This window comes from Mus musculus, chromosome 3 (genome assembly GCF_000001635.26).
Source record: "Mus musculus strain C57BL/6J chromosome 3, GRCm38.p6 C57BL/6J".
Lineage (NCBI taxonomy): Eukaryota > Metazoa > Chordata > Mammalia > Rodentia > Muridae > Mus > Mus musculus.
The window spans coordinates 122,311,464-122,332,018 of NC_000069.6; the positions used below are offsets into that span (position 1 = coordinate 122,311,464).

The window sequence follows — 20,555 nt, forward strand, 5'->3', positions numbered from 1 at the left end:
GAGTTCCAGGACAGCCAGGGCTACACAGAGAAACCCTGTCTCGAAACCCAAATAAAATAAAATAAAAAATAAAGTAGGGAAGAAAGGCACCAAGGAGAACTTGTGTGGACAGAGACCTAGGCTTCTGAGAAGGGGGCGAAGAAAATATGGACAAAAAACCTAAAGTCGGGATAAAGAGAATTTTTACTCATCTTGTAAACAGATTCCTACAGTGCCATTGAAAACGCTGGGGACAATTCCTATTGAGAGGATATGTTTGGTGGGTGTCAGAGGGTTTGTGCCTTTGCTCTTACCACCTGGGAAGAGCAAGGGCTGTGACCCCAGTGAACACAGGCTATAGTGGCTGGTACACAGGCCAGCAGTGGTCCTGCTCGGACAGACACACTGAAAGCCAGTTCACTATGTCCTTGACCTGTGTCCATGGATTCTTCAGCAGGGATATGGCGCTTATCATGATGTCCATAGAGCCCAACACCATTGGAGGGTTTTCAGGTAGTGAGTGGGAATCACGAAGAGCAGGTTTGGCACTCTAGGGACCATTAATCTGAGCCTATAGAAAAGTCATAGGAGCCAGCAAGAACGTAAGCTTGAATATGAGACACCTGACCATCTTTGTAAATCTCTTTCACACTCAACCACCTTGCAATTTGTAAGAGAAGCAGAGAAGACACCGATGTCCCCCATTCTATCAGTGAGGGAATCAAAGTTAATAAGGAGGAATAATTCCCAGGGTCACGCAACCCTGTGTCCAGGGTTGTTGTTGGAAGTTTACAGCTGCAGTGCTAGAAATGGCCAGCAGAGGGCACCCTCCACAAAGTGGTTGTTTGCAGTCTTTGTAGAGAGCAATGGTAACTCTGCTAGTATTGGTTCAGAGGGCAGGCAGGAGCTTTCTCACCAGATAAAATGCTACCTTGGTGATTTTTTTCCTCTCAGAGAATGCTTACCTAAACTGAATCCTGAAATACCAGGTAAAAGATCAGTCTACTAAGCAACCATCTGATAGCCTTCAAAAATAGCAAGGGTCAAAGAATTAAAAAATAGCAGTTCCATGTTTATGAAGATTAAAGAGATGGAACAACTAGATATAATGAATGAACGAACGAGTGAACAAACGAATGAATGATTTGAATGGGTCCTTGGGTGGGAAAAAGCCATAGACATAAGAAATATTAAGGTGGTTGATAGCATCTTAATTTGGACTGTGGGTTAGATAAATTGTGTCAATATTATGCTTTTCAAAGTTGTTAACTGTGCTGTGTTTTGACATGTTTCTCTCAAAATAATTTAGGGGGAAATGGGCATAATGTCCTTAACCTGTTTTTGAATGATACCTTCCCACCCCCACCCAAGAATAAAAGTCATAATAGAAACAGATGTAGGTAAAATGTGAACCTAGGTAGAGTGGATGGGAATTCCACATGCTGTACTTACGACTTTTCCGTAACTTCAAACTTATATCCAAATAAAAGACACACACATGCACATCTTATTCCGGAAGAGCCTTCCTACCTGATTTGAGGTCTAAAGTTCCCTCAGTGGGTTAGGGAGTACAGAGGGGCCTCTTAGGAAAGTGTGGCTTTGGCCCTCTGCAGAGCACTGACCTTTGCCCTGGGCTGGCCAGGGCACCTGTGTGCAAAGCTTATCTGAACCACCAGACAAGCAGGCGACCTTCACTGCACATGTTTGTGAATGCAACACACGCCTGTACTTGGCAGGAGAGCAGGGACCTTGCCCAAAAAAAGCAATCTGGAGCAAGGGAATGGGACAGAGGGAGCGCTCCAAGGTCTGTGCAGCAGAGAACAGAAGCATTCCTTAGCGTGGGTAAAGCCGCTACTTACTGCTTTCTGGGTTAGTCCTTCCAGAACATCCGGCTCCTAGGATCTGAGCATGGGTGATGTACATAGTCAAATATTAACAGGAAAATGATGCCGTGAGGAGAAGCTACTAGAGAGGACCCAGGATAGGGAGAGCCCAAGGTATACTGGAGAGGAGGCAGAGCCTAAGGGTGACCTCTCCCACCTACAGGATTCTGGTTCACACAGGCTTGGGATATGCAAGTCAAGTACTTACATCTCTAACAAGCCACCCGATTGGACCACACACAGTTGCAATGGCATAGGACACGACCATCCTGGCCATCTGTAGGTCTTTCCACCATGGCTAAAACTGCACATGAAAAAGTATTTTAAGAGGGGTTGGAGGGCCGGAGGGCTGGAGGGCTGGCTCAGCAGTTAAGAGCACTGACTGCTCTTCCAGAGGTCCTGAGTTCAATTCCCAGCAACCACATGGTGGCTCACAACCATCTGTAGTGGGATCTGATGCCCTCTTCTGGTGTGTCCGAAGACAGCTACAGTGTACTCTTATACATAAAATCAATAAATCTTTTTTTAAAAAGTATTCTAAGAGATCCAAGGGAAACTGGGGCTACTTTGGGGTGCACAGTGGTTCTTTGGACCGGACAACATCATGGATGAATGAACTCAAACTGAGATCAGGAGGGCATGGGATAGAGGAAGTTCCTTGAGAGAGGAGCGGAATGCACAAGCGAAGCCCAGCTGGTCCAAGCTCCTCCTCTGAGTTCTCTAGGGAAATAATGAGAAGAAAGGCAGGGGGTGAGGCAGGGAGGCTGCTATTGCTGGGACAGAGTGAGACTAAAGGAGACGTGACCAGAGGCAGCACCTTCAAAAGACCTGGTAGAGCTGCGAAAGCTGGCCAGGGGGAGGGGAAACGAGATAGGAGATCCAGGCCCTAGGCTCCAGTGAGATAAGGGCCGGAGGAAAGGGACTGTCCTGTCCGTGAGTCATGGAAAGAAGAGTGGTTAAGCACTGTAGCTAAGAGGGAGCTGAGCTCTACAAAGAGTTCCTTGTTTTCTTAAAGACTCCTGTCCTCTGATACCACCAAAGGAGGTGTGGGATATTCAAGTTTGGAAAGATAATCCCTATACATATACACATACACATACATATGTATACGTGACAGGGAATCAAACTAGGGCCTCCCATATGTTAAGCAAATGTGAGTCATAGCCTCAGCTATATAGTGAGACCCCATGTTAAAAAGAGTAGTGATTGGCTCTTCAGGGCTCTGACCTAAACAGTGGCTCAGTCAATCCCCTTGTGGGTTCATAATATAATGACGTTATTGGGAGGTGGAGCTAGCTGGAGGAAAAGGTCGTGGAGGTCACACCCTGGAGAGACAATGCCACTTACCTAATCCCATCTCTGTCTCTCTCTTCCTGCCTTCTGTCCAACAGTGTTCCTCAGCGGCATCCTTTAGCCACGAGGGTCCGTCTCACCATTGTCTCAGAGAAGCTGTCTACGGGCCCGGGCTCTCTGAAACCACAAGGCCAATGGATGCATCCTCCTCAGAAAGGCTTTCTCTCAGGTGTCTGTCGTGGTGATTGACATTCATAGCTGCTGACCAGAGAGGCTGATGTTGAAGGGAGATGAGGATTTTAGACAGAGTTTTGAAGCTATGCAGGAAGCCTAAGGTTTCCTCACACTGACTTCTGGGTGATCTGACTTGGAGGGGTGTACGCTCTGGGGAGGGGTAGGCATAACAACTACCTTAACTATATGCAATACTTTGCCTATGTCCTTAGAGAAACATAAGGGGCTAATATTCCAGAATTATTTTGATTACAGAAGTATTGCTGTTGAAGATTACATATACATATATATATATACACACATATACACATATACATATATACATCTGTAAAAGAATATGTTATCCAAGGACCTAGAGATAACGTATAATTCCCACTTCATTTTAATTCTGCTATTTTACATTTCATATTTTATCCTGCAACAAGTATATTCTAATCTTAATTCTCCTTACTGTGGAATTAAGTGCCCCATTAATGAAGCAGTTGTTAATATATGCAAATAGTATAAAGTGATATAACTAGCAAAGACCTCTTAATGACGAATTAGCATAACATGCTAATGCCCCATGCTTTGCCACTCTTATTCCTGTTCTGAGGCAGATTTTAAGTGTTTTTGCTCCGATTACTTGTGTTAGTTAATGCCACGTTCTGAAATAAGACACCATTTACTAATCTAGCAACCCATTTGCTTCCTGCTGTCTTCCTACTACCGGGAAGCCAGCTCACTTCTGTGCCACGGGAATACAGGAACAAGGTAGAGCCCTGTGACTTATTTACAGCCCATGTGCAGAGGGGATTTAGCACCATTTCCTAAAGCCGTGGCTTTGGGAAATGATAAAATCCCATTCGGGTTCAAGGGGAGGAGAAGCAGCCCCCATCACCTGATAGAAGGTGTTTTTTTTTTTTTTTTTTTTTAAAGATTTATTTATTTATTATATGTAAGTACACTGTAGTTGTCTTCAGATACACCAGAAGAGGGCATCAGATCTCATTACGGGTGGTTGTGAGCCACCATGTGGTTGCTGGGATTTGAACTTCGGACCTTCAGAAGAGCAGTCGGGTGCTCTTACCCACTGAGCCATCTCACCAGCCCCTAGAAGGTGTTTTGTCGTGAAGTTTTAAACGTAGCACAAGGGATGGAAGATACTATTTCACCCATCCTTGGGAGCACTGGTTTTCACTAGACTTATTTTGTATCATGTTTATAGATTTTTCACTATGTATATATTCACAAATTAATTATTGTAGATCGTATTTCAATGTATTCACTTTGCAGCCCTAGGATGTAGCTATCGTTCTTTCTACGTATCCAGAGGTGGCTCATGTACATGATTGTTTAGCTGACACACTATTTAAAGATTGTGGGTTTGCGACTTCTGTATCAGAAGACTGGATACATTAGTGAGGTCTCCTCGGATCATCTGTAGACTGGAGATGAGGTGTGCATGGGTGATCCCATCCAGAAGTTCTCTGTTTGCCACAGCCCCCAACCAGCCCTGATTTAGAAAGAATAGCTTCCCGTCCTACCGTGGAAAATAATAAGAGCGATATTTGGCTTTTGTGCTCTCTCTCTCTCTCTCCCTCCCTCTCTCTCTCTCTCTCTCTCTCTCTCTTCCTTTCTATCTGCTTTTTCTTTGGAAAAGACCACCGTGTAGACACTTTCTGTTTAAAGGGTACCGACGGCACACTGCTCATCTGAAGAACAGGGACAAATGATGTGCTAAAGTTCCAGAACGGTCCAGCTGCTCCATTCCAACTCTTCCCACGCTGGTCCTGTTAGAAGTTCCTGGGGTGGAGCACAGGTCTCCTGAAGACCTGGGATTTGCTGTCACTGCCAGATCCAGTGCCTTGGGATTCCCACTGCGGAGGCACGGCCAACTGCAGGGGGGGGGGGTGGCACCACCGGCAAGCGGGGTTTCCCAGCACCAGTCTCTCCTGGAGGTGAGCGTGCACAGAGCACTTGCCCTGCAGGATAAGTGTCTGGTGTTCACACCACCACCGCTCAGAGCCAGTCCTGAGTGTCCCTAGCAGCTCAGAGCCACAATGCTCACTTTGTCCCTTCAAGGGTTTTTCACCGTTTCTCAAATGTCAGCAGATAACCGTAGAGTGCTGATTAAACAACCGACAGCGTTAGCTAGGCAGTAGAGCTGCCTTCTCTAGCCCGGCAGAGCACCGGGGCTGCACTGAAAGCCTAGCGGGTGGATTGTGCTTCTCCTCGGGACGCCGTTGCCCTCTGGAAACCAGAATTTTCACCAGCTCTTTAATATTCATAGAACTATTTCCTTTCAGCTTCGGACCATGGTTTAATTGCTCTTAAATGTCAGAGGAGGTCCTGTCATTTTGTGGACTACCCAGTCTATGTTAGGTAGTTTCTCTCTGACTCGAATCCATCCTATTCCATCTCTTCCCTAACTTGTGACCCTGCTTCTGAGCTCTGCTTCTTACCCCTCAATGTTCACTAGGGCGTCTACTATCTATCTCGGATGCATATTGTTTATGGAGTTAATGGTGTAAAAAAATCACAATATTTTTTTCTTTGCCTCACTACTCTGTAATTGGGGCAAGATTCTGTACAGATAACAATACATCATTGCCAGAGCAGCTCAGCTATGGTTGGATCCAGTTCTCAAATGACTCACTGCTGGCTGGCTGGCTGGCTGGCTGGCTGGCTCTGGGTTTAGGCCCTGGGCACTTGTGCTCTATGTGGGCCTCCTCATGTAGCCTGGGCTTCCTCACACTGTGGTGAGTGAATTCCAAGTATGAGCAAGACAAGAGAGAAAACAAGGTCACACTGGCTGTTGTGACTTGGTCTCAGAAACACGTAGGATTAGTAGTAGAAACAATCACAAAGACCCCACGTGGCTGTCAGGAAAGAACGCCGCCGCCGCCACTCCTTGATGGGAGAACTACGGTAAGGTTCTAGAAGAGAAATAGGCCAGAAATATTATCTCAGTCACTTTAGGGGAATGTAGTTTACCCTACACCATAGATGTATGTTCCTCTAATAATATATTATTTAAAATTTTACATGACATTCTCTCTTTCTTCCTCTTCTCTCATTTGTTTTTGAGAAAAGTTCCTATGTATGCCACGCTGGCCTCAAACATCATCACCTGCATAGGTAACGATGACCTTGAACTTATGGGTTCCTTGTCTCCGCTTTTCCTGACTGCTAGAATTCCACACACACACCACCATGCCCTGCTAATGTCTCAGCATAAATTCATTCATTTTTATAACTGTATAATATCTCACGGTAATTATTTCAATCTTGTTCTCTCTCCCTCACTGTACATATGCAAGATTTTTCTGTTTCTGTTTCAATTTTGTATCATGCTTCTCTGAACATTCTCAATAAATCTGCCAGTGTATGTGAGCCTACTGTCATCGTTTTGAACCTGGGGTGAAGTTTAGTGCACCTGAGCCTACTGCAGCAGCTCTGATCCTGGGTAAGGTTTAACAATGTTAGAGAAATCTGATGAATGTCTCACCCACTTTTGGTTTGCACCACTGGGGTACAGATCGTGGCTGCTGTGTGAGGCACACCTCCTTAAAAACAACAAAAGAATTTATCTGATCCAAGATATCAATGTACTAAAATGGAAAAACTCAATTTAGAGTATATAATTAGAGGTGAAATCTGAGGTATTTATAGTTTTAATTTTACTAGGTAACCCTAAATCATTTGACCAGCATTTTGGACCAGCTCATGCTCCAACCCAGATGCTGTGTATCCTCTGATTCTTCTCCAGGCTTTTCCCTTCCAAAGTTCATGATCACATGCTTTGACCCCCTGTGTGTGCACATGTGTGCATGTATGCATGTGTATGTATGGGGCGCATTGAAGTTCAACTCTATGTCCTTGCCCATGCAAGGAATGTACTTTTACTCTGAACAACACACCAGGTTCCCATCTAATATATGTGTGTGTGTGTGTATACATATATATATATACAAACATACATATTTGTCTGGGTTTTTGTTTGTTTGTTTTTCTGTGTTTGTTTGTTTGTTTGTTTCTTGACAGACTCTCGCTATGTAGCCCTGGATAGCCTGGAACTTGTTGTACAGACCAGTCTGGCCTCAAACTCCCAGAAATCCCTCTGCCTCTGCTTGTTTTTTGTTTTGAGACAGAACCCACATTGGCCTCAAGCTGCACCAGCCTCTCAAGTCCTGGGATTCCAGGCCTGTGCCGTGGTTTGAGGCTCATCTCAGTATTGATTTGTAGGAGCGCTTGATGTAGTCAGTCTCTGGATCTTAATCCCTTATTAGTTGTATGCATTGCTGATATTTTCTCTGTTTATGTCTTATCTTTTCACTCCTTCATGGTTCTTCCGGTGAATAGATGCGCTTCCGTTTTCTGTCAAAACCCATCAATCATGTGCTATCCTTTATGGTCTGGGGTGTTATTTATGAGTGCCTTTGGGGCCCCAAGGGCCCTTCTGCTTCCCTGGGTTGTTAGTTCATTGAGGGTCTCATCCCTTCTGGGTCGAGAGACCTACAGTTCCAGACGCTGAGGTCACTACCATACTCTCCTCCTCTGCTGTTACCTCATCTGCCCGGTTTTCAGGCACCTCATTTCTTCACTTACCCTGCTGGCATGGCACTCCTCCTATGACCTCTCTAGCCCTGGCTCTCTCTACCTAGGACTAGACTCTACTGTCTGGGGACTGACTTCAAAATGGACTGGCTTCTCTGAGGCCATGCCTTCCCCTCAGATTCAGTGCTATTGAAGATGTCTCTTCATCATTGTCCTTGCCAGAAGAGAGTCCAGTTTTCCAAATGATTGGAATATTTCATTCATACTCATCTTAGACAATCTCTTCTGAGGATGAAGTCAAGAAAGGGGTGGAGTCAAAGATGCCCAGTGGTACCCAGAAAGACTGTTTCTCACAGGAGGATACCCTTACGATGAGCCTGTTTGCTGTGACGATAGGCTTTCAAGCAAGGGGTCCCACTCCGTCCCCCTAAAACTGGCCACAGTGTAAGAGTGACATTAGAGAAGAATCTAACAGCACTGCTCCCTACCCATCACCCCAATTGTCCCCCTCCCTGTCCTCACACACAGCTTTCCATCACTCCTGGAGCCCTTCTCCCACCATTTAGACTTCATTTCAGCCTGGGTATCCTTGGCTTCAGCACCCAGTGCTTGCCAAAGCCTTGGAGGAATCTCTGCTTTTGTGTCTAGCACCTCCTATCTGCACCGAGATAGGCTCAAGGTGCCATGACCCACATTCAAGGTCTGGATAAAGTACAAGAGATAACCCTCCAGGTGTCCCATCTGGACAGTCACCAGGCCAGGGAGAAGATAAACCTTAAAGTGGAGAACGAGGAGGTGGAGAAAATCAGGGTGAACAAAGCTCGACTTGAGGGAGAGACAGGATGGAGGGAGTGAGGGGATTTGAGAGTCAGGGGTACGCATAGGATGCAGAGCCAGTGTGGGCATGCTGTGATACTTGGGAGCACGGGCTTTGTAGCAGATGATCTTCTGGGGAGCACCGTAACACTCGGGAGCATGGGCTTTGTAGGAGATGAGGATCTTCTAACATTACAAGAAACCTGCTGTCCTCACTTGTAATATGGGGCAAGTGCAGTAATCATGTGACTGTGTGAGGATGAAGTGATAATCTCTGCGTAGTGCTGGCCATGGAGGAAATGATCAAGGGGCAGTGGCTCTTACCAACGTTAGCCCCCGAGCAGGCAGGATGTTGTGAAGTTCCCCAGTGGATGTACTGGCCTCCATGGCACCAGCGCATGTGGCTTACGTGTGTGGCTGTGGAGTCCATGAATTGAGAATGATTTTTACACTTGAAGATGGTTGAAAGAAAACTTATAGGAGTATTTCCCTGCGTGTAAGAATGTTGAGTGATTAAAATGTTGCTGGCCTTAGTGTTTTATTGGAACGTAGCCTGGCTCACTTCTTTTGTATTGTCTTGCTTTCTGCCTCTTAAAGGAGATTTGCTGACTCTCGACATAAGCCTAGAAGGCTGAGGGTAATAAATGCTTTCCTCAGCGGGGACCTAGCTAGGCTGTCTTTCCACTGTGAAGCCTCCTGACACCCTCTCTTCCTACTGGTCTTCCTCTGGGGTCCCAGAGGTTCTGTCACGCCAGCCTCAGTTGACTCAGCAGACGTAGCCAGGGTCATTACAATGACTCCTACAGGGAAACAGAACAAAGCAGCCTTGATATTAAAAGAAATACACAAGACAACATCCCAAAGGCAAGGGATTTTATCACTCACCAAGTAATGTTTAAATTATGTTTGGATCTATTTTGTTCTTGAATTTAGAGGACATAGATTAATTCATTTGGTAAAGCTATTTGTGGAGATTACATTTTATTTATTTTTAGGTGAGGGAGAGATGGTTTGGCGGTTAAGAGCTCTCTTAACCGGGCTGCTCTTCCAGAGGACCAGGGTTTGGCTCTCAGCACCCACATGGCAGCTCACAGCTATCTGGAACTCCTTTTCTGGCCTCTGTAAGCACGACATGCATGCGACATATGAACATACACGCAGGCAAAACAGCCATACACATAAAATTAATAAAAAAAAAATTAAGTGGGGTTTTTGCTTTGTAGCTTCAAACTTTCCCTGAACCCTAGCTAGCCTTGAATTTGAAGTAAAGTTGCCTCGTCAGTGCTGAGATTAGAGGTCTGCAGGGCAAAGCCCAGCTTTTCCCAGATACAATTTTTAAACAAATTACTCACAAAATATGTCAACCCCACCCCTAGCTGGAATTATAAAGTGCCCAGCCCCGTGTGTAGTTTATTTATTTTGTTTGTGCCTCTTCTCTTCTTTGCCAGGGTCTGTGTTTGAGCTTTGGGTTGCTGGAATAGAGATCAGATGAAGGCCACGGTGCTGAAAGTGGCTGTGTAAGTACAAACCAGGGGTTTAAAAGGATTGCCTGGTAGGCACTGGCATTCCCTAAGATGACAGCAGAAGGTGGAACGGAACACACTGGGCCAGGTGACTGTGTACAGAAGCTGCAGGCCGTGGGGTGGGGGTGGGGGGATGGGGTGAATGGATGAGGAAGAAGAGAGAGGAGAGGTGGGTGACATGGGAATCAGAAGATGCTTCCCCTAAAGAAGGGACAAGGATAGTGTTGGGGGAGGGGGTAGGACCATCATGGGGCCGCACAGAATGTGGAGAACTGAACAGTTTCCTTGGAGATGGTAGTAAAGAAAGGCTATAAAGGCGCACACATGGCTGAGGGGAGGAAGAGCCCTGGGGTATTTTGCCTCTTTCATGGGGCCCCAGACGACTTATTGGGGTAGGATAGGAGGGGATTTTGGGAGGGGTGGGTGTGAGACCTAGATGAAGAACCTTAGAGCGATGTGGAGCTGACAGTGAGGAGACCTGTCCTGAAGGGTTTACATTAGGGGAGGAGGCCAAGGACAGGAGGACTCTGAGTCACTTAGGATTAGTTGGCCTCTGATTCTTAATACTGGAGTAAGGTGATTTGATCCCAGGGTGAGGGACAGAGGCAGAGGAAGGGGATGTGAGGCCCCTGACAGGGCAGGAGGTTGGCATTTGGGCGGTCACAGGCATTCCCCTCATAAATTGCTAAAGCGAAGTGCTTGCTAGCCGGAAGCGCGTGCATTGCTCAGTGAATTCTCATTTCCTGAACAACTCACGGAGTAAAGGTTTAAAGCAGTAAAGGAAGAGGCTCAGATTCCTAAAGATTTTGTGTCACCATGACTAATGTCAGACGCCCTGCCCCTAGGTGCCTCCAAGGCCCCGTTCCTCCTTGGCCAGCGTTCTCTTCAGCAGACTCCAGTTCTCACAGCCGCGCTCACCCGGCCTCATCTTGTTTATTGTTGCGCTTTATGTCTGCTGGTGCCTCCTATGTCCATTGTCACTGTCTCCATTCTTAGATGCCACCTGCCATTCCCACGAGAATGGAAGCCCCCTGAGATCGGAGGCTGCCGTCTGTCAGCCGTGAGTGCCTGGCCTTGAGCAGGGTTCAGTTAATGGTTAAGAACAGATGGATAAATGAATGAATGAATGAATGAATGAATGATTGGCTTAGGTGGACCTTCCTTCCGCCATACATGGTTGAAGGTGTGGTCACATGATTGTGACTCTAACGATTTGGTTAGCTTAGCTATTGGGTGGCCTATCTTCACTACATCTCCTATACTAAAACATATTTCCTGAAATTCAGTGCCCACATCTCTCCGTCAAACTTTCATCCAATCTAGGCTAAGAGCTAATAAATACTTCAGCTGCTCGCCTTCCGCACTGGTAACCCTTCATCTTGCCCCTCCCCCCAACCCACTTTTCTGATGTTGGTCAAGATAGCAGAACCTAAGATTACATCAGAAAATTGAGCCCCTACCATGACCCCTTCCAGGGCCTGTGGGGGATTTGATCATTAAACACGTATAAGATAATATGATAAGGACAGGAGAACTCCCTTCAGAAAGATTTCCCTCAAGGAATGACCCCACCATACCTGAGTATAAAGGATAAATTGGATTTTGCTGAATAATAAACTTTTGGGGAAATGCACTTCAGGTCAAGTCCCTGGCGTTAAAGTAGGGCCTGATAGAAGAACCAGCCATGTCTTAGAATGCCAGAGCCCACGGGAGATAGGAGTAGTGGGGTTAAACCTGGGAGTCCCAGGTCCCCTGCTTACTGTCCAAGTGAAGGGTCCCTTTCACAGATCAGTCCTTATTGTGAATGAGGAAGACAGTATCTAGGACAATTGTAAGGGTGAGTCAAGACTTAGCAAAGTGCCTCACAGAGCAAATGCTCAATCGCTACCGGCGCCTGTGTGCTACACCACACGTGCTCACTCCCAGGAGCTAAGTGTCCAGTGCACAGTGTAGCCTATGCAGTGGAACAAGATTGCAGGTTCCTAAAACCTTGGTCAGGTCACTCAGCTGGTCCACCAAGAATCCCGTCCCCGGGCTGGTGAGATGGCTCAGCAAGTAAGAGCACCCATCTGCTCTTCCAAAGGTCCTGAGTTCAAATCCCAGCAACCACATGGTGGCTCACAACAAGATCTGACTCCCTCTTCTGGTGTGTCTGAAGACAGCTACCGTGTACTTACATATAATAAATAAATAAATCTTAAAAAAAAAAAAAGAAAAAAAGAATCCCGCCTCCTTGCTACAGGCTCAGACCTTTCCAGGGCCACTAAACCTGAAGAGCTGGTTTCATCTGGCTGGCCAGTCCACTGGAATTTTCCTCACCTCGGGTCACATGACCTGCCACCTTCCAAAAGTGGTAAAAGCCTCAGACTGGCCATGACACTAAAAGCCAGGTTATCTTTGGCCAAACTGTACAGACTGAGTCCCCACCCGAGGGTGTCAACTGGGGGGCTTTCACTAGGGCAGGGAAGAGCGGGGCCAGCACGTGAGACATCAGGACTCTCTCCTGGCCACGTGGCTCCATGCTTTTTTTTGCTAGGTTTAATTTGGGCTGAGATAGACTCCTAACAGTTGCTATTGTGAATTATAGATCCCATGGGTTCCATAGGTCCCATGGGGGAAAAAAATCAGGAGCTACAGGTATAAATAAGTTCACTTATAGAGTTACTATAAGCACCAGCCCTGGGCCCCATTCCTAGCACCGTAAGAGCAAACCTTTAAACCTTTAAACAAGTTGAAAGTTTCAATAATCTAATGGACACACGTAATCCTTTGCCTAGAGTCATCGATTGTCAGGATTTTGCCACATTTGTGCCATGTAATTTGTCTGACGATAAGCTGCAGACTATGGCACTATCCTAAAACTCTTCAACATGCATTGTTTAAGCCTGAAGGCTTTCCACAGCATAATCACAGTGCCAAGACCACACCTAATGAAAGTCAACATTTTCCAACCACCTCTACCCTCAGGGCAGTGTAGGGCCACCAGGTGCGGTTCTCACTCACTGGGTGACCTGAGACCTCAGCTAACCCCACAGTGGCTCTGGGTGACCTGGGGCCTCAGCTAACCACACACTGGCTCTGGGTGACCTGGGGCCTCAGCTAGCCCCACAGTGGCTCTGGGTGACCTGGGGCCTCAGCTAGCCCCACAGTGGCTCTCTGTACTCTCCACTGCCCTTCAGTTCTCTGTCTGGCCCGCAGCAAAGGTGAAAAATGTTCCCAGAAGAGTCACCTGGAGACCCTGGGCCCATTCACTTTCATTCTGAGTACACATTTATGCTCACAGTAGCCATCAAAATTGAGATAATTGATTTCTTATTAAAGAAAAAAATGGTTTTAGCTTGAAGTTTAAAACTTTTAAAAATCACCTAATATTCAGTGAATATTTAAATTTTTCTACTCGTCCTCAAAATGTCTTTTATAGCTATTTTAACCCCAAGTCTAATTATGGCACATTTGCATGTGGTTGTTAGGCCTCTTTGTTTTAATCTAATATCTTCCCTTCTTTCTTTTTGTCCCCAACAATATTAGTTATTTTGATCCCATAAAATGGTCCAGGCTCCAGACTTTCCTGGTAGTGTTCTCTTATATAAACTGAATGCAGTAAACTTCATTTTCTAAAGATAGGATCTCATCTATCCCAGGCTGGCCTCAAAGTCACCATGCAGCTGAAGATGTCCCTGACCTTGTAATCCTCCTGCCTCCACCTCTAGGGTTTACCATGGTTAGTTTGTGCAATGCTGGAGATTGGACCTGGGACTCTGTGTGCTTAGCAAGCACTCTCTCAACTGAAATTTGTTCCTAGCCCAGTTAACAACTGCTTAAATTAATTATTTATTCATTTTACCAAAAAAGCAGTAAGAGGATCTGGTGGCTTATGCCTGTCATCTTAGAACTCCGGAGACTGCGACAGGAGAGTCACTCTGAGTTTGAGGCCTACCTGAGCTGGATAGTGAGTTCTAGAATAATATCAGTCTTCCATCCTTTTGTCCTGAAATTAGACATCAGCTGCAGCTAATAGTGTGTCCTTCCAGGCAAAGCACAGCTACACTTGTGCACACGGCCTTTATAGGGTGAGTTTTCTACCATCAGACTTCCCAAACATAGAGTTGGGGGACCATGTCACCCACTCTTTCTCACCTAACTTAGGTATCCAGGTTATTTTTATTCTTCTAAATATCTATATAATTTCTGTTATATGGACTATCATAATTTGACTAGTCTATTTCTAGCTTTTTTTTTCCTCTACAAATGTTACAGTGACCATCCTTGAGCACGGACGTGTCATTTTTTGTGATAGAGTAAATTTGTAGATGGAGTTGCTGTTTGCACTTAGAACCTTGTAAGAAAGCCATGCATGGCCATCCTAACACTTGGAGCGCTGAGGCAGGAAGATTGTGAGTTCAAAGCTAACCTGGGCTACATAGAGGTTTGAGTGTAGCTCGAGTTATAATTTAAAATTTGTAATAAATTTTATAATAATATTGACTGGCTCCTGTAAAAGGTTTTTTGTTTGTTTGTTTGTTTGTTTGTTTGTTTTTGATAGAAATTGCAGCCCGAATTGCATTCGCAGCTGCGTTTAAGGGAAATTGGTCCAAGGACTGGTGAAATATCTCCTCTCTGTAAGACCTTAGGAGTTAAGGACTAAACCTTTTTGAACCCCTTGCTGTGAAGCTATGAGTTGGAGATGAATGAATGCCTGCAGGGGTCTTGGGGGGGGGCCAGGAAAAGGAGCGGGTGGGGAGATACATCTGTCTGGGGTCGTGGTGAGACCGTGTGACTCCAGTCAAGACAGAAAGTGTTACCATGAAGAGATGTCGCAAAGTTGTTAATACACCTGTGCACTTGGTAGAGAGAAAGGCACAAAGGACAAGTTCCTGCAACCTTACCGACTCTCCTCCAGTGAGCATTCAGTTGTTAAGTTCTTCGGGGGCACAGCACACTTTCAGATCTGTGAAATTATTCTGTATAAAATAATATTCTCTACAACTCTTAGCTGGCACGGAGTAATTGTGTGTATTTATTTACAGGTACAGTGCGGTATTTCAGTACCTTCATGCAATGTGTCAAGATCAGATCAAGGTAATTGGTACCTCCCGATAGTTATCGTGTATTTATGGGAGGAACACTGTAAATCCCCTCTGCAGTCTATTTTAAAATCAGTGGTTGTCAACCGTAGTTAACCTACTGTGTGTAACAGAACATTACACACTACGTTCCTCTCTTGTCCCACACCTGGATTGTGTGGAAATAATAGACCTTCCTAGTGAGAAATCACTCCACACATGTAGAGATGAAGGGGCAGCTCTTTTAAAACACCGGGGCAGTTAGGTTGCTGCCAGAGGAGACCTTTCATCCACTAAAGCACCTTCCTGATGCACTGGCTTTCACCGAGTATGAAAGGAGCCCTTTCCAAACCCCGTTCTCATAACAGTAGTGTACACACAGGGCTGAGGGAGAAAGTGCAAGACCTGTAGGAGGCATAGATCTGCTCCGTGTGTGTGTGTGTGTGTGTGTGTGTGTGCATGTATGTGTGTACTGTTCCAATTTTCTAAGAAAGTAAAAACTAATGAGGTTCAAACCTTACTATAAATACTGCTTGCAAACTAGATTTTTCTTTTTTCATTTATTTATTTGTGTGTGTATGACTGAGTGCTTGTGGGGGTCTGTATTAGTCAGGGTTTTCTAGAGTCACAGAATTTATGGATAGTCTCTGTATAGTAAAAGAATTTATTGATGACTTACAGTCGGCAGCCCAATTCCCAACAATGGTTCAGTCGCAGCTGTAAATGGAAGTCCAAGGATCTAGCAGTTACTCAGTCTCACGCAGCAAGCAGGCGAAGGAGCAAGAGCTAGACTCCCTTCTTCCAATGTCCTTATATTGTCTCCAGCAGAAGGTGTAGCCCAGATTAAAGGTGTGTTCCACCACACCTTTAATCCCGGATGACCTTGAATTTGGAGATTTAATCTTCTGGAATCCATAGCCAAGTTCTCCATACCAAGATCTAGATCAGAAACTTCTATCTCCAAGCCTCCAGATAAGGGTCACTGGTGAGTCTTCCAATTCTGGATTGTAGTTCATTCCAAATATAGTCAAGTTGACAACCAGGAATAGCCACTACAGGGTCAGAGGACATCTTGGAGAGTGAGTCCTGAGGATAGAACCCAGGTTAGGCTTGGCGGCACGTGCCTTAGTCTGCTGAGACATCTCATTGGCCCACAGCCTGCTTTAAAATAATGCCCCCACCCCCTTGCACCAAACCTGTAGTGGTGTATCTTAGAGATGTATTATTTCATAGCAGAAAATGCAGCCTTTTTTATTCTGTTATATGGAAATGACAGTTGGGTTCAAGTTCGTTCCAACTGTCAGACCCTCTTTCCCAATTATTTTCTCTTAGAGACATTATTGCAGGTTACCTTCATGAACACATAGATTAAAAAAAGATTTTTAAACAAGTTTCCTAAGAAACCCTTCTATTTTTTTTTTTCAGCCCCAGACAGGAAGTGCCCAGTGGTACGAAACATTTGTATAGTAAACACGGGCAGCGAGGCTGGGTTGCCAGGTGCTCACTGCTGAAAGAGGTGCTCCTCAGCCAGTGGGCATCCACAGTGCTTCATGGTTTGGAAGTAAGTGTGCACTCTGTCAGGCTGAGGGAGCCTGGTGCTCCCCACCCCTTACAATCTGTTCATAAACCCTCTCAGCCTGGAGAAGCACAGTGGGAATCTGTGCCTTGAGAGTCACCTGCCTGTGACATCAGGCAAGCCTGCTGGCTTTGAAAGAAAGCATCTGGGCCAGAGGGATATTAAACACATAGATACCTGGCAGTGCCCAGTTAGGGGAGTTAAGAGGGGACCCTGAAAGGCTAATGCAGATCAATGCCCCTGATTGTGGACCAGTGCCTCTGATGGTAAACCAATGCCCCTGATGGTGGACCAATGCCTCTGATGGTGGACCAATGCCTGTGGTGGTGGACCAATGCCTGTGGTGGTGGACCAATGCCCCTGATGGTGGACCAATGCCTGTGGTGGTGGACCAATGCCTCTGATGGTGGACCAATGCCTGTGGTGGTGGACCAATGCCTCTGATGGTGGACCAATGCCTGTGGTGGTGGACCAATGCCTCTGATGGTGGACCAATGCCTGTGGTGGTGGACCAATGCCCCTGATGGTGGACCAATGCCTGTGGTGGTGGACCAATGCCCCTGATGGTGGATCAATGCCTGTGGTGGTGGACCAATGCCCCTGATGGTGGATCAATGCCTGTGGTGATGGACCAATGCCCCTGATGGTGGATCAATGCCTGTGGTGATGGACCAATGCCCCTGATGGTGAACTAATGCCTCTGATGGTGGACCAATGCCTGTGGTGGTGGACCAATGCCCCTGATGGTGAACCAATGCCTCTGATGGTGGACCAATGCCTGTGGTGGTGGACCAATGCCCCTGATGGTGGATCAATGCCTGTGGTGATGGACCAATGCCCCTGATGGTGGATCAATGCCTGTGGTGATGGACCAATGCCCCTGATGGTGGACCAATGGTCGTGATGGTTCCACATCTTTTCTTCAAGTGTGTAGCCAGAGGAAGCTTTCTTGTTAGCTCATTCCTTTTAGAATATGGTTGCTCTTTAATTCTTTGAAATTCCTCACCGTCAGCAAAGCTTCTTCCCCGCTCCTGATCTGTTTTTGGAGCATCTCTTGCCAGATTTTGGAATTTCTCAACAAGGATGAGATCCAGTCTCAGTAAACCAGATACAGACAACGCTTTTCGGGTGTCACAGAAGAGGTTTTGAGAGAACAGACTGAAAGCTATAGAAGAAAATCACCCTTTAATAGAGCATTCTCTGTGCTGGGGGTACAGTGTGGTGGGAGGGTTCTGTGTAAGGTGCAGGAGGCCCCGGAGGTGATCCCTACTATCCAGATGTACACGTGCACAATACTGGAACTGTTACATTGACAGATCTAGCCACAGTTTTGGCAGCCAATCTGCAGAACAGGATAACTTTAGGCCATTGCTCCGTCAGAAGAGATTAGTTAGAACACTGAGGGAGGGCTCTGGAGACACCAGCCACTGTAGACTCACCTGCTTTCCTTTCTAGCCTGGCAGTGAGTTTTGGGGCTTGGTGTGAAGAACATACAATTTGGTTTGCTACTCAACAAACAAACCAACAAAAACCCCCAAGCTTATGTGTCAGATATTTGGAAAAGGTTTATGCACTGTCTACATGAAGAGAGTATATTGTATATATAGTTTAGAATCATTCATATTATTTTAACTGCCTTTTGAAATTTGGACAATTGGCCATCATTAAAGGGACTAGAGTTCTTGTGACTCACTTGGGAGGTGGAGGGAACAGAAAGGCTTCAAGCTCATTCTCGGATACATACTGAGTTCGATGTCAGCCTGGGGTACACGAGACCCCATCTCAAATAAAAGAAATGGCCTAGGTGCTCAAGTTAACTGTGGAAGAAAAGGGAGCTGAGAAGAGCAGGGTGTGTCCCCATTACCAGTGGTGTTGACGGAGCTCAGACTTCTGTGTTGCTCTGGACACAGGAAGCTGTGCCACCCTCCCCTGCTTATAAGCCTTCCCTGATTTCCATTGTCCTCAGAGTCACCTCATGTAATGTCCCTCATAATCAGACCCCTACTGATCTCTCCAAGCCCTCTCTGTCTCTACAATCTATAACCCAAAAGTGTGATCTTGATCTATAACCCTCACCCTTGAAATTCCACACACACACACACACACACACACACACACACACAGGTCCCGATGCCTGCCAGCCACTCCATCCTCTGGGGTTTCACACCTTCCCAGGCTTGAAAACAGCCCTTCCCACGCTGTACCACCACTTCATAAGAACGTTCCACTTTCTAAAGCAGCAATGCTGGCATCTTCTGTGAATTCTCAGTAGGCACTTAGCAAACATCTAAGGAATCAGTGGAAGGCTGGGCATTTCAAAAACCTCTGACCCTAGTGCATTCCGAGAAAGAGGATAAGAGTGACGGGGGCAGAAGGGCAAACACGTGAAGGAGGTGAGGCACTACATCGATAGAGACGTGACAACTCACCTCGGTGTCACGAGCTGCTGTGCAGAGGTAGGATATGATTTGTCGATGCTCACCGGAGAGCAGCAGGAAAGCCCTGAGGGTGGGGGGAATGATTCTGGGCTGAGGTGCCTGTCTCTTCTTAGCAGTCTCGGGGCACTTTACCTGTTCCAAACTTATCTAAGAGATCTGGTCTGCTCCACTGTTCCACTGGGGAAGGAGAGAGGGTCTTGGAGAAGTTATGGGACCTGTCCTAGGTTTGCAGGTGATGATGATGAAGTCCTAAAGGAAAACTCTTGGCTCCTAGGCAGTGATGTAGATGAGTTTCCCAGGTGGGATCATTTCACAGCCGACTGATGCTGTGACACTTCTCTTCTCTTGCTGTTTTCCATTTCTCATGTAGAGTCTAGAATACAGTCTACCACCACACTGCCCTGATGGCATCTGATCATACAATCTACCGCCACACTGCCCTGATGGCATCTGATCATACAGTCTACCGCCACACTGCCCTGACGGCATCTGATTATACAGTCTACTGCCACACTGCCCTGACGGCTCCCGATCTCAGTTGATCTTAGAGGCTGGTCAGAGTTGGGGCTATTAAATCCTTACATAGGAACTCCAGAGTAGCTTTCAGGATGGTCTTTGACATTTAGATTGCTTATATGACATCAAAAAAGCCATTTAGGGGCTAGAGCAATGTCTCAGAGGTTAAGAGCACTTGCTGCTCTTGTAGAGGACCTGGGTTCAGTTCCCCACACATGCTCATAATCATCTGTAACTTCAGTTAGAGTGGATCTATGCTCTATTCTGAATCCTCGGGCACCAGGCACAAGTGTGTGCACAGACATGCCTGCAGACTAAACACTCATAGACATAAGATAGAAACTAATAAAAATAATAAAATAGAATGTTTTAAAAATAATTTAACTTTTATCTTATTTCAATTTCTGTTTCATTAACTTTCAATTCTCCCACCAATAAAATTGATAAAAATAATAGGGTTGCTTTTACAAGATTATTGTAAGGACAAATATGAACACATAATACAAGAATATAGTACATGATTAAGAAGCACTGTTTAGTAGCGCTAGTACTGGATGAGAACTAGAATTAGGGACAAAGAGGTTTAACTTCTCATTCTGTGTTAAAGTGTAAGGCAGTGGTTATTAGGTGTTCCCACCAATGTAATAAGCCAATTCAAGACAAATTAAAAATATAAAAGCAGGCTTATTTGGGAG

At 45.9% G+C, this 20,555-nt stretch overlaps 1 long non-coding RNA gene across 1 annotated transcript; it reads left to right on the forward strand.

Moving 5' to 3' along the window:
* The first annotated feature begins 10,199 nt into the window (after positions 1 to 10,199).
* Positions 10,200 to 20,196, forward strand: Gm40139. The gene is made up of 3 exons (XR_001783973.1): positions 10,200 to 10,261; positions 15,295 to 15,346; positions 16,756 to 20,196. It is a non-coding gene; the product is annotated as a predicted gene, 40139 (long non-coding RNA).
* The last annotated feature ends 359 nt before the right edge of the window (positions 20,197 to 20,555 follow it).